Source organism: Dendrobium catenatum, unplaced genomic scaffold (assembly GCF_001605985.2).
Source record: "Dendrobium catenatum unplaced genomic scaffold, ASM160598v2 fragScaff_scaffold_1381, whole genome shotgun sequence".
Lineage (NCBI taxonomy): Eukaryota > Viridiplantae > Streptophyta > Magnoliopsida > Asparagales > Orchidaceae > Dendrobium > Dendrobium catenatum.
In genome coordinates, this window is record NW_021319843.1 from 203,549 (window position 1) to 216,479 (window position 12,931).

Here is a 12,931-nt window from a genome sequence, read left to right on the forward strand (position 1 = left end):
ATTTCCTTCTCATTTCTTTTGATTTGATGACGATTTTAACTGCAACTGCTGTGAAGAAAGTGAGCACATGCAGAATCCTTCAAGATTCAGCAATGGAGGAATTGAAGGAAAAGCTTAGTATCAGAGAAACGACTATAATTTGAATGTTGGGATAGATGGAAAGATCGATAAAGGAAAGAAGCTAGTTAATGATGATCCAAAGATAAGAGCTTTAAAGATCTCATAAATCCAACAACAAACTATTTCTATGGCGATTCAATAATAAAATATAACACTGATATATATGCTTTTATGAGAAGGATTAATAGACTTGCGTGTTTCTTTAACCATTTTGAGTTGATTAGTGGCTTGGCTCTTAATAAACACAAGTGTTGTTTTAACGTTGCTAAGAAAGTTCCTCTTGATCGTGTTATGGCTATTAAGAATGTTACTGGTTTTAGCCATGGTATTTTGCCTTTCAAGTATTTGGGTATTCCTCTTTATAAGGGTAGAAAGAAGTCCTTCCTTTTTGATAATTTATAAATTACTGTGGTGCATAATAAACTTTCTTTCTGGGATGCTAATTTCTTAAGTTTTGGCGGTCGCCTTATTCTCATCAAGAGCATTCTTTGCTCTATTCCTATTTATAGTTTTCAAACTTTACTTCCTATTAAGACTGTGTAATATGATTGATAGAATTATCAATAAATTTTTCTAGAAAGGTACGGGTAGCAGTTTTAAAATTCACTGGTCTTCCTAGGCTAACTGTTGTGGGACTTTGAATGAAGGGGGTTTAGTTTGTAAGTCTATGTATGATTTGGCATATGCTTTTTCTTTCAAGTTATGGTATAATTTTCATGCCAATGGGAGTATTTGGGCTAAATTTATGGTGGCCATGTATTATGGGGGGAGGCATCCCACCATGTGTTGTTTCAATAAAGGCAATTTTAAAGTTTGGCAGTGTCTTTGCTCTGTTAAATGGGTTATTGAGCCTTATATTGTGTGGGGGCTGGGTAATGGCAATATTTTCTTTTGGCAAGATCGTTGGTTGGATGGCCATTCGATTGACTCTTTAACTATTACCTGTTCCAATGCTACGATGAAGGTGAACTATTTTTTCTCTAATAATGGTTGGGATTTAGAGAAACTTTATAGTGTTCTTTCTGATTTCATGATTCAACATATTTTAAAGATCCCTCTGAATATTAATTCGAATGATGTTTTGCTTTGTGCTTTGACTAAAGATGATTGTTTTAGACTTAAAGATGCTTGGCATTCGTTTAGAACTAAGCATGATACTTTCTCAGGTAATGCTTTACATAAGACTTTAGTTCTAAACGAAGCATGATACTTTCTTATGTAAATAGTTAAAGATGCTTGGCATACTTTAAATTATTCTTTCTCTATTATTATTGAGGAGGGTAATGCTTGTGCTCAGTCGATTGCTAGATAAAATTGTAGTTTGAAAGCTTTAACTAAGCTAGCTTTCGATTTCCTACTTGTCTTTCATGGTTAAGGGCCTCTTAAGATTAGATTGTGTCCCTTTTGTTATGTCTTAGTGGTGGAATTGTTGCTCTTCTTAGGTGGACTCTTCTCTCTACTATGTCTCTTCTAGTTTGCGGCCTGTTATTTTATGCTATTTAAATATCCTATTTTGGTTTCTTTTCTCCTGTGGGTATTTCCTGATGTGCTCTTTGTTGGAGCCCTCTATTTTGAGAAAGTTGGTTAGTTGGATCACTCTTTCCTATTGTAATTCTATTAGCTTAGGTGGTATTGTGTTGTGTTATTATATGGAGTTTTATTTTTTGCTCTGACTGGCTGGTGGTTACCTGTGTTGCCGACCTCTATTATTTATATTTCTGGTGCATCAACTGGGTTGCTGATCAGTTTCCTAGGTTTGTGAGGTTGGTCGGGTTGCTGCCTAGTGCTTTTTTTTTATGGGCTTGGGTCTTATGCCTGCTGCGGGCATTCTTGGAGGATTTTTTATTTATCTGATGTTTTTTTTTTTTTTTTTGGATTGGGACTTGAGCTATGATAGAACCCGTGATATTATATATTGATGGTTTTTCCCAATGTTGCTCTCCTATAAACAGGTTTTGGATGGCTGGGGATTTAATTCTGTGGGTTCTTTGGTAGGCCGGAGTACTTTCTGAGTGCTTTTATGAGTTTAGATGTTTCGGTTGTGTTTGTGAGAGTTGTATAGTTTCGGGAGCTTTGTTTGGTTCTAGTTCTTTTTAGGCTAGATAGCTTTTGTATTCACATTGGCCTAATTGTTGGTTATTGCATGGTTGCTTAGTGCAGTTATTTTGTGGGCTCTTTACAAGGTAGGCTGAGCCATGAGCATTTTTTGGGGCTTTGGGGTTTCCCTATTTCTGTTCTGGTGTTGAATTTCTTGGTTGGGTTGCCTTTATGGTTATTTCTTGGCCTGATGGTTGGGGTTAACTTGGAGGCTTTGTGTTATTCTACTGTGTTTTTTATGGTTGGGTGTTTATGCTTACTCCTGTTGGTAGGATTGAGTGGCGTATGGATTACCTAGGTGATGTTTCCTGGTTTAATTCTTACCTGAGCTTTATGAGTCTTCATCATATTAGTGGTTCTATTTCATGGCAGCTTCTTTTTACTTACATTATTTTTTATATTAACTATTTTCTTGATTTAGATTTTGGCTATTATTTATATTACATATATTTATGCTATAATTTTTTGTGTTGCAGCCTCTATTATTTTAATTTCCAGACGGATTGGTTCATAGTTGTCTTTAAAAGTTTTTCCAAAAAAATTGTGTCTCAAGTTCATATCATGATCTTTCTTTTTTGGATGCTTGGCTTTAGCATCTTTAGCATGTTATTAGGTATTTTTGTACTCTGGCTTAGTGGAGAAATCAGCTCTTATGTTTTCTTTTGATGCACTATTTTATGTTCATCTATATTGGGTGGTCTTTGTTCTATGCTTATGTCTACCATGTTAAAACCATTATTCGGTTGTGTGGTGGGATTGTCTTTCTTACTTCTCTCCATTCTGAGCATGTCCTGCAGCATTATCTAGAGCAGAATTTTAAATAAAAATATAGAGCAAACTTTTAAATATTTTGTTGGTTGTTCAACTAGATCTAAGTCCTTTAATTAGATCTTTGGTGGTGTTTGCTGTGTGTTGGTTTTTCTTTTGTTGTTTGTGGGTTGGTACTGATATTGAGCTTCTGTTCTTTGTTATGTTGTTCATTTTGTCCTGGTGGTGGGGTTTGCCCTCTTGGGTGGGTTTGTTTGGCTGTTGTTGGTCTTGCGTTATTCGTGGAGGTGCTGGGCTTCTTCCATTGTGCTCTGGTGGTGGGGTATTTTTGTGCTCTTGTGTGGCTTTCTAGTGTCTATTTCTTGGGTTGGTTGTTTGGGTCCTATTTGCTTGTTAGTGTATTGCTTTGGTTTGGCTTGCTGAGGCGGGTTGTTGTTGTGGGTGCTTGACTTTTCTCTTGGTTTTTTATATTTATGTTCACTTCTCTTTTGTTTTTCTAGTTGTTTGCAAGGTGCATGCTGGCAGGAGGTTATGAGTGGGCTTGTGAGGTGCGAATCTGTCTATTCTCCTTTCATCTTTGTATGGGGCTGCATTGAAGATCTAGCATGGACTTTCTTGAAGGTTGGCTTCTTGTCTCTCGGTCTGTTTTTTTTTTTTTTTTCTTTTTTCCTTGTAATAGATAGGATCATTGGCTCACTAGGTTTTTTGTTTTGAATGATTGTAATTTTCTTGTTTTAGAGAGCATTTAATCATTTAAGGACATGTAATCATTTTTTATTATTAATGCATAGGTCCCATTGTAGGTTTTATCCAAAAATAGAGGGCCATATATGATTTAGAAACTATGGGGGCATGTAAGTAAACATAAAAAATAAAAAATTTGATACTTAAATAAAAAAGAATTTAGTGGTATTCAAGCAAATCCCTTTTGGTATTATTGGTTATGTGCTTAAAAAGCTTTGATTTTCCATGAATTCTAAATTTTTCTATGGTAGTCATATAGAGTCCTTAACTTATTTATTCGTTCATTTTAACTTTGCTAAATTTGTCCTTAATAATAAGTTAATATTCATGATATTAATAAACTAATTTCTTTTTTAAAACTTAATGTTTTTCTTAAATTTTTATGCTTCATTTGGGATAGCTTTCTTCCTGCTTTCTAAAATAAATTTTTATTATTAAATTTTTTTGAACTAAAAATTTTGTATGAAAATTAATCCTCAGTTAATTTTTTTCTAATTAAAATGATCTGGTGCTCCTAATTATATTAATTAGAAGACATGTTGGTAGATTAATATTCCATTAAGCTCACTGCCAATGGGCTGGTGCTTAATCCAATAAGCTTAGTGCAGGAACATAAAATCACAAGAAAATGATCGTTGCTTTATGGTAATGGTTAACTCCTCTCCTACGTACAATAGCAGTAAGTTCCGCATGAAACTAAGGCTTCGTTTGGGACATCTTTTTTTCTGCTTTTTTGAAGTAGCTTTTTAGTATAAAAATTAATTGATTTGTACTAGAAAGCTACTTCAAGAAGCAATAAAAAAGCCCTAAAATAAAAAATAAAAAGCAGTAAAAAAGCTGTCCCAAACGAAGCCTAAGAGCACATGAGAAGCTTGGCGAAATCACATCAGGCCTCTCATCAAGGTTTCTGCAATGCCTGAAAACTTTTCTCTCTCTCTCTCTCTCTCTCTCTCTCACACACACACACACACACACTAAGGTTCACTCCATGTATTCCCTCCATGATCTATGTCAAGATCAATATCAGAAGATGACGCAAGTATGCTTAGAGCTCAAACTTACCTTGGCATTCTATGTAGAATCGAGCTCTTAGGGTTACTTGTCCAATTTATTGGCCTCCATAGTAAGAGAAGCCATCTTTCTTGAATAGTTAGTCCTTCAAGGCTTCATAACTTTCTCATGTATTATAATTCGTTTTGACTAATCAGCCTTAATTGAAGTTCATAGAGGAATCTCTCTCTTTACTAAAAGAAACAAGCAGCTCCTAGCTCCTTATTTATATTTTCTATTTCCTTTATTTCATCATGATGCTTTACATGAAGATAATTATGTCATCGAGTTAAATAAAAAATTAAGCTTCAACTCAAGACTTGCATGCAACCACATGAATGTCAGTGCATGCATGTTGCATTTCAGAATCTAGCTAGTTGATCTAATAATGTAACATATTAGAAAAAGCTAAAGATTGATATCATATGTTATCAAGTTCAATGCACGCCATGATGTCAATAAGTAAATGCTGAAGTAGCGCGAGATATGTTCTGAATCCTTGCTCCTAATCCAAAAGAGGACATATCCTTGAACATGGCATAACTTCTGGTCTCTTAGCCAAGCAGTAGTAGAAGCTACTAGAGTGGGTATTTGCATTATGAGAGTTCATCATCACTTTATGAGTTGGCCAATGCCTCGCTTTGTTGCTAGGGCTTCACCCCACCTCTTTTACCGCCCCTGATGATCGTTTCGGCTTCTGTCTTCTCATTTTCTTCATGGTTTTTCTTCTTTTGATGGATCTGCCATCTCGGATGGAAGCAAACCATGCTCGCTTGGGAGAACCTGGCTTTTTAAGTGGTAAAAATTTCTCTCGCTCGTTTGTTGACACCCTTTCAAGCGCCTCCTATTTGGATGTCTTTCTTGATCTCAAAGTCAACCTATCGGGGGCTTTCGGCTCTATGGATTTTGGATGAAGAGGTTCTTTATTGGTATTTTTCCCAATCGCAGGCCTTCTCTCGATGCGATCCGAAAAAAAAAAAAATTTCAGCTTTAAATAAGAGGTGACTTTTTGGTCACCCTTTTGGATGCTAAGCATGTTTTGATTAACTTTAACAATGATATTGATTACAGTAGAGTTTTTGTCCATAGATCTTACTTTGTTTTCAGTTGTTATATGAAGGTAACTAAATGGTCTCCATTTTCTAACATTATGGTGGATTCCTCTATTATCGATCATCATTGGATTTCTTTTCGTAATTTTAGGACCCACTTTTTCTCTCCCCGCATACTACAGAACTTGGGCTCTTTGTTTGGTCGCCCTCTAAAAATTGATAATGCTACTTTTATTAGGTATTCCCTCCGTCGTTGGGGTGTTGGTCAATTTAGACATAACTAAGTGATATCCAGCTTCAGTTTGGTTGGGGCCTGCAAAATTAGATTTATTCAACATGTAGAGATGGAGGAATTTCCTCATTATTGTGATCACTACAAGTCATTGGGACACATGAAAAATGAGTGTACCATCCTTAATCCTCATTTAAATAGGGATTCACATACCAATACAAATAATTTAACCTCCTGTTATTGATGAGGATATATTGCCTATTGAAGAAAATAATAATGGTAACAATTATATTGACTCTCATGAAAATTTGCCATATCCAGGTAATTAATGCTAATGATTTTGTGATTAATGAGGGTAAGATTAATTCTATGGCAAACTTAGATCCTTCCACTAGATGTTGTGAGAATTAAATAGCTTTATCCCCTAATAAGGATCCTGTAGAACATTGGCTACGTGATTATTTGGAGAATGTGACCTCTAGTGATATTGGTAAGGGGTTTCTTGCCTCTATGGATGCTCAGCTATTTTCAGCAATTGTTTGGAGGTCCCTATAATTAACTGGTTATTGATTTGGGTGGTGGGAAGCATTTTTTGAACTTGAATTCTATAGATCATATTGATCGCTCTGATTGGATTTGCTCTGAATCAGGTGATCACTAGGGTGATGGGAGGAATAATTATTGTATCTCCAATGTTTTGATGGAAGATAGTAATTTAAAAGTTGTGCAAGTGGATAATGAAGGATTCACTATATTTTTTTGGCAAGAAGGGTAAGAAAAACAAAAATAAAAGTTTCAAAGTTTCTGTTGGCAGGAGTACTCATTCTAATGCTCATTCGTGTTCTTCTACTGGTTAGTTCCCTTTGTTTGGATGGGGTTGTTATGTTCTTTTTTTGGCTTTTCCTGCTCTGTGCTGGATGGCTTTTATCGTTGGTGTCTTTTGCTTTATCTTATTATTTTCTTTCTACTCTACATTGTAATTTATTTGGGAACTTAAGCTATTAGGTTTCTTTTTCCCCTTTGATTTTAGCTCTTTAAGCAGTAGTTGCTGAAGGTCCCCTTTACAACTTGTAACCCTTTTTTTTAACGCATAGGCCCCACAACTGGTTTAATCTAAAAAAAAAGCTACTATAGTGGGTATATTGGGAGCCACTACACTTCAAATGCAACTCTAGGAGTCTCCTCCTCTTTATCCTAGCCACTAAGATTTACTTGCCACCTCTTACTCAATAATTCCAGAACATCCCCTCTTCAACAAGATCATTAATGAGGTATTTAATTTACTTAGGTTTCTTGGTGATAGCTTACTATTTTAAATTCTCATTGATTTTCGACTTCAAGATATATAAATGGTAATCTTAAAGCAAATCTAAGGAATTTCATATTCATCTAGATATAATTTTAATCATGATATCCTATCATAATTTATTTTCATTAAAATAGATATCATTGGAGTTCTTATTATGTAGTTATTTGAGATTTGGAGTTCTAAGAAATTTTTATATAAAAAATTATACATAAAAAATATGCCTCATTTTAAAAATTTAGTATTAGTGATATATTTTATGTAATTTTATGATTTTCAAAATGTTATGATTTAGGCTTTGTTTTGAACAGTTTTTTTATTGCTTTTAAAAGCAGCTTTTTAGTACAAAAGTTTTTTGAAATAGATATTTTGCACTAGAAAGCTGCATTAGAAAATAGTTAAAAATTTATCCTAAATGGAGCCTTAAATGTTAGATTTATAAATTAAAAATAATAATAATAATATGTATGTAAATCCCACTAATGTTATTGCAATTAATTGAGTCAATAGATCAAAGTCTCTAATAAATGAACCAAATTCTTCTTGTTTAGTGCCCTCAAATGGGCTATCAATAATATGCTTGGAATATTAACATTTCTCACATTTATTTTTTCTATGATTTCAATAAATTTCTATAATCAACATTTAAAGTATAAAACAAAACTTTAAATATATGTAATAATTAATTACTTTAAGAATATCACATTATAACATTTATAAAATTATTTTTTTCCTGCCTCAAATTCATTGAACCACATGTCACATACTGTAATATTACCTTCGTTCTTTTGAAGTATGTTTACAATCATCAAAATCTAGAACACTCTCGGGCGTATGGGATCAACAGTAATTTCCACAATATGTAACATAAGCTTAATTGACAAGACCTAAAGCACTTGGAGAGCTATTTTTGGTCTATTAAGAAATTAGTTAAGAACATATAATTCATATTTCAAACTTTGTCCTTCAATACCATATGAATAATGAGGGCCATTTCATCCACAAATGCAAGCTTAGCCACATCAGTTAGCTTATAGGCACTAAAGTTCATTCAATTAGGGATATTATCATTATAATTAGCACTATGTTGATTATTCACAATACAACTAATTAATTTTTATTAAAAAAAAATTCAAAATATGTTTCTAATAATTTCTTAATGTTCGTTTTGAACGGCTTTCTTGATTTTTATACTAAAAAGCTGCTTTAAGAAGCAGTAAAAAAGACATTTCAATCCGAGCCTTAATGTGCCCATGATTTATCTCCCACTTCTCCCATATTGTATTTTACATCATAAGCTCACAAGTTTGTTCTATAAATTCAGCATCTTGCTCTCTCGAAGAATATCATAAGCTGCTTTTGAACGCAAACCGAAGTGTGATCGTTACAGTACTACTAATAGTTTAATTTTTGCAGTTTCTTTCTATAACAAAGCCTGATATTTCTTTTTCATCTCATAAATTTCTTTTTCTTTTGTTTCTGAAAGCAGCTTATTGTCAGCCATGAAGAATATGTTTTATTTCCTTGCCATTTCTTTTTGTTTGATGGAGGTTGTAACGGCAACTGCTGCTGAAGGGAGCGAGCACAAGCAGAAGCCTTCAAGATTCATCAATGGAGGAATGGAAGGAAAAGTTTATTACCATAGAAATGAACATGATTTGAATGTTGGGATAGATGGAAAGAACAATAGAGGAAAGAAGCTTGTTAATGAAGGTTTTAAGGATCTCAAAAATCCAACAACAAAATATTTCTATGGTGATTCAAAGAAATATAACATTGATGCTGATGATGATTCTACTTACAGTGGAGCATCCATGGATGGTTCACATCATCTTACATCAATTTCGAGGTTTGAACAAGTTAGAGATTGCGTAAGAAAAAATATCCCAATAACTCAATGCATACCTTAACTGAGCTACTTAGGCTTTTTTATTGCTTTCTAAAACGGAGTTTTAGAAAACGGAGTTTTAGTACAAAAATAAAAAAATTTGTACTAAAACTCCGTTTTAGAAAGCAATAAAAAAGCCTTTCCAAACGAAGCCTTAGCTATGAATGTGTGTGCACTATTTTATGTTCATCTATATTGAGCATAAATTATCTATATGATCTATATGTATAGAAGTCCTAATATCGTATGTATGTATGGTGTGTCATGGAATGGCATGATGGTCATATATGTATCAAATAAAAATAATTAAATAATTAAATAACCATGACTAGCTTGGTGTGATGGTATTGGATTGAGTTGTTATTACTTGTTTTTGTCTCTATGAAATCACTTTCAGACAAGAAAATCAAGAAAATAATATTTAATTCTTCTCAAAAAATTTTAATGAGTACGGTAGAAATTATGAAGGGATAAAATTTGATAGAAATAATATTGTTCATCAAATTTTGTTGAAAACCATGTTGAAACTTTGGTTGAAAATTAATAAGAAAAAGTTCAATGGAAGTCCCTTTGCTCTATTTAGGGGTTTATATTTGGAAAAAAAATAAGAAAATGAACATATATAACTAATCTTATTTAGTTATGTTGTTGGACCTGTTCTCTCTGTTGTCTCGCATGGGAGGTTTCGTGGGAGGGGCAGGAGAGGAAGATAGCCCCTTTATTTCCCGTGAATTTTCTCTATTGCTTTATCTGCTGGTTTTTTGGTCGTTTGGCCTTTTCTGTGGGTCGACGGATCTTTGGGCTATGATGTGGCTAGGGATCGTTTCCTCCGTGTCATAGCTGGTGGCAACCTGTGGTGATGTTTTCTTACTGGATTGGATCGATTGGAGCGCTTTCTTCGCCATATTGGATGGTCCGTGTGTGACTTCGGGGAAGCTGGGAGCCTCGGCCTTTTACTGAGCCCTCGTTTGGAGTTCACTTTGTACTTCTTATTGTTTCTTTTTGACTTTTTGGCTTTTGCTCTATATCTTGTGTAATCCTTTTTTAGTTAAATATAATGTTACTTTTGTTAAAAAAAAAAGTTTTGTTGTTAAGATATCTATTTGATTTTGTATTTTTTACTTTCTTTTATTTTCGGGGATTAGTTCAGTTTTTATTTTTGAAAAAAATGATGAAATCAAAAGCAAAATTGTACTTTTTTTTCAAAAATTTAAATAAATAAACCTAATGAATTGTAAATAAACAATAAAATATAAAAAAATTATTTATCACACAAGATTAAATTATAAATTTTGATAAATATCATAATTACTTGATATAATGAATGCTACTTAAAATTAAAATAATAATTTGATGCATTATTAAAGCACTAATTACATTTCAATTAATCTGATTAAATTAAAATTTAATTCAATAGGTCTATCAAATGCTAGAATATTCACAGTAGCGTGGTGGGAGAATTTAACTATTTGGATTTGTATAAAAATTCATTACACACAGAGATAAAAGATGTTTAAAAAACACCAAAAAATTTATGATCAAAGTAATAATATGAGATATTGCCCAATTGAAACGATTCCGTCCACTAATGTATGTCATCAGTTATAAGTGATGTTATTTCTCATATAGTGCATTGTCTTTATATATAGATGATGATATTAATGAAATCTGACATCATCATTTATTATGGCGTTAGCATTTACGCCTAAGACATACATAAACCTTATTTGTGATGGCATGCGTCGACATTGTTGTTTTTATAGGTGATGAAGTCAACATGCATCAATTATTATCTTAGGCAATAGTGGTCGGATGAAGTTGTTTAATGACATTAATTGTTTGTGTAAAATGTCATGTGGAGCTTTAAAGTTCTTCAAATCTCCAAGCTCCCTCCAAATTCAATTCAAGATCGTCCAAGATCCAAGATCCTCTTCTATGTGAAGAATGAGAATCTAGTTATAATTTTCTTCAATAATATTTTGATAAATTTAGCCAAAATCTACAAAACTCTCCATCGAATAGACTGTGTTGAATCCTTTGATCATAGAATATTATTCTTTAAACGATTAACTTAATGAGATCAAAGTTACGTGAACTTGGGATTGTTTGAGTACTCTCTCAACAAGATCCTTAATTTGACCTTAAGTACTTTAGTCCTTCAATTAATATAATGAAATTTCTAACTATATTTGATTTGCTCCATTTGAGTTCATTTGGAGTCAAATGAAATCACTTCTAATGTCTATAAATTCATTCCATCAAGGTGTTTAATTTAACTAAGTTCTATTTACATATAGATTTCTTTGCCCATAGATTCTTGTCTTGAGAAGCTTAAATTTCCCATATATATATATAACTTTCAAATGTTTCCATTGTAATGATGAAAAATCCTTAATTGGTCTACTTCTACGCTGATACAATCATTTATTTTTCTTTCGAACATCTCTCTAATGCATAATTAATAGCCTTTATTCATTCAAAATGAATTAGAGTAACTATCTTCTAACTTGAGATAATATATTTATAATGCTAACTCAAATATTTAACTATAATATATCAAATAATTACGGAGGCATAATTTGGGATAACTTTCTTATTGCTTTTTAAAATAGTTTTTTAGTATAAAAATTTCTTGAGCAAAAAAAAAAAATTGTACTAAAAAGCTGCTTTAGAGAGCAATAAGAAAGTTGTCCCAAACGAAAACTAAAACTCAAAGATTTCTAAAATCTTATATAATTCAAGTTCTCAGAGGTTTAGATCATTGTTATATGAATATGGACATTTCATCAACTATATGAAGAAATATATATTCAAAGATTAGGCAAATAAGAAAGAAGACTTATACCAAAGCCACATAAATAATTACTAGAGATTTTTTTAAGCTTTCTGCCTCAAAAAGACCATCCACGATCGCCCATGACTCCCTATTAATCAGATCAATGGTTACTATCTTTTTTTTCCACTCAAGCTAATTGACACATGGTCGCAAAATCATTGTGAAATGGCTTTGCAACGAACATCAATCACGACGGTTTTGCAAGGTTTTTTTTAGTGATTAAAACAGCCACGAAAGCTCAAATTAAGGCTTTGTTTGGGACGGCTTTCTTACCGCTTCTTAAAGCAGCATTCTAGTACAAAAATTAAAATTTTTGTATTAAAAAGTTGCTTTAAGAAGCTGTAAGAAAGCCATCCCAAACGAAGCCTAAGTGATGGCGAAACTACTTTTTACTATAGTGCATGTTGACTATTGCTATTGTTCCTTTCACAATTGGGAGAAGAACGGTAAAATATGCAAATGTATTATCAAAATTAAGGTATCGTTTGCTACAACTTTCTTACTGCTTCATAAAGTAACCTTTTAGTATAAAAATTTAATTTTTTATACTAAAAAGCTGCTTCAAGAAGCAGAAAATAAAGTTATTCCAAACGAAGCCTAAGACAACCACACTTGGATTGGGCTAGAATTTCATCAATAGCTTAGAGGCCAAAAAAACTCATTGCATAGCCGCAATAAACAAAGTCAAAAGAGCAGATGAGCGAGAGCAGAGAATAACCATCACAAAGGGATCCAAATACTCCCCAGAAAGAGAAGGCTAAAGGCCAATTCAGTGAGAACAACAAGCTCCAAAAGCCATAGTGAGTTAAATCAGCCCTTTCTAATAATTTTTCTGTGT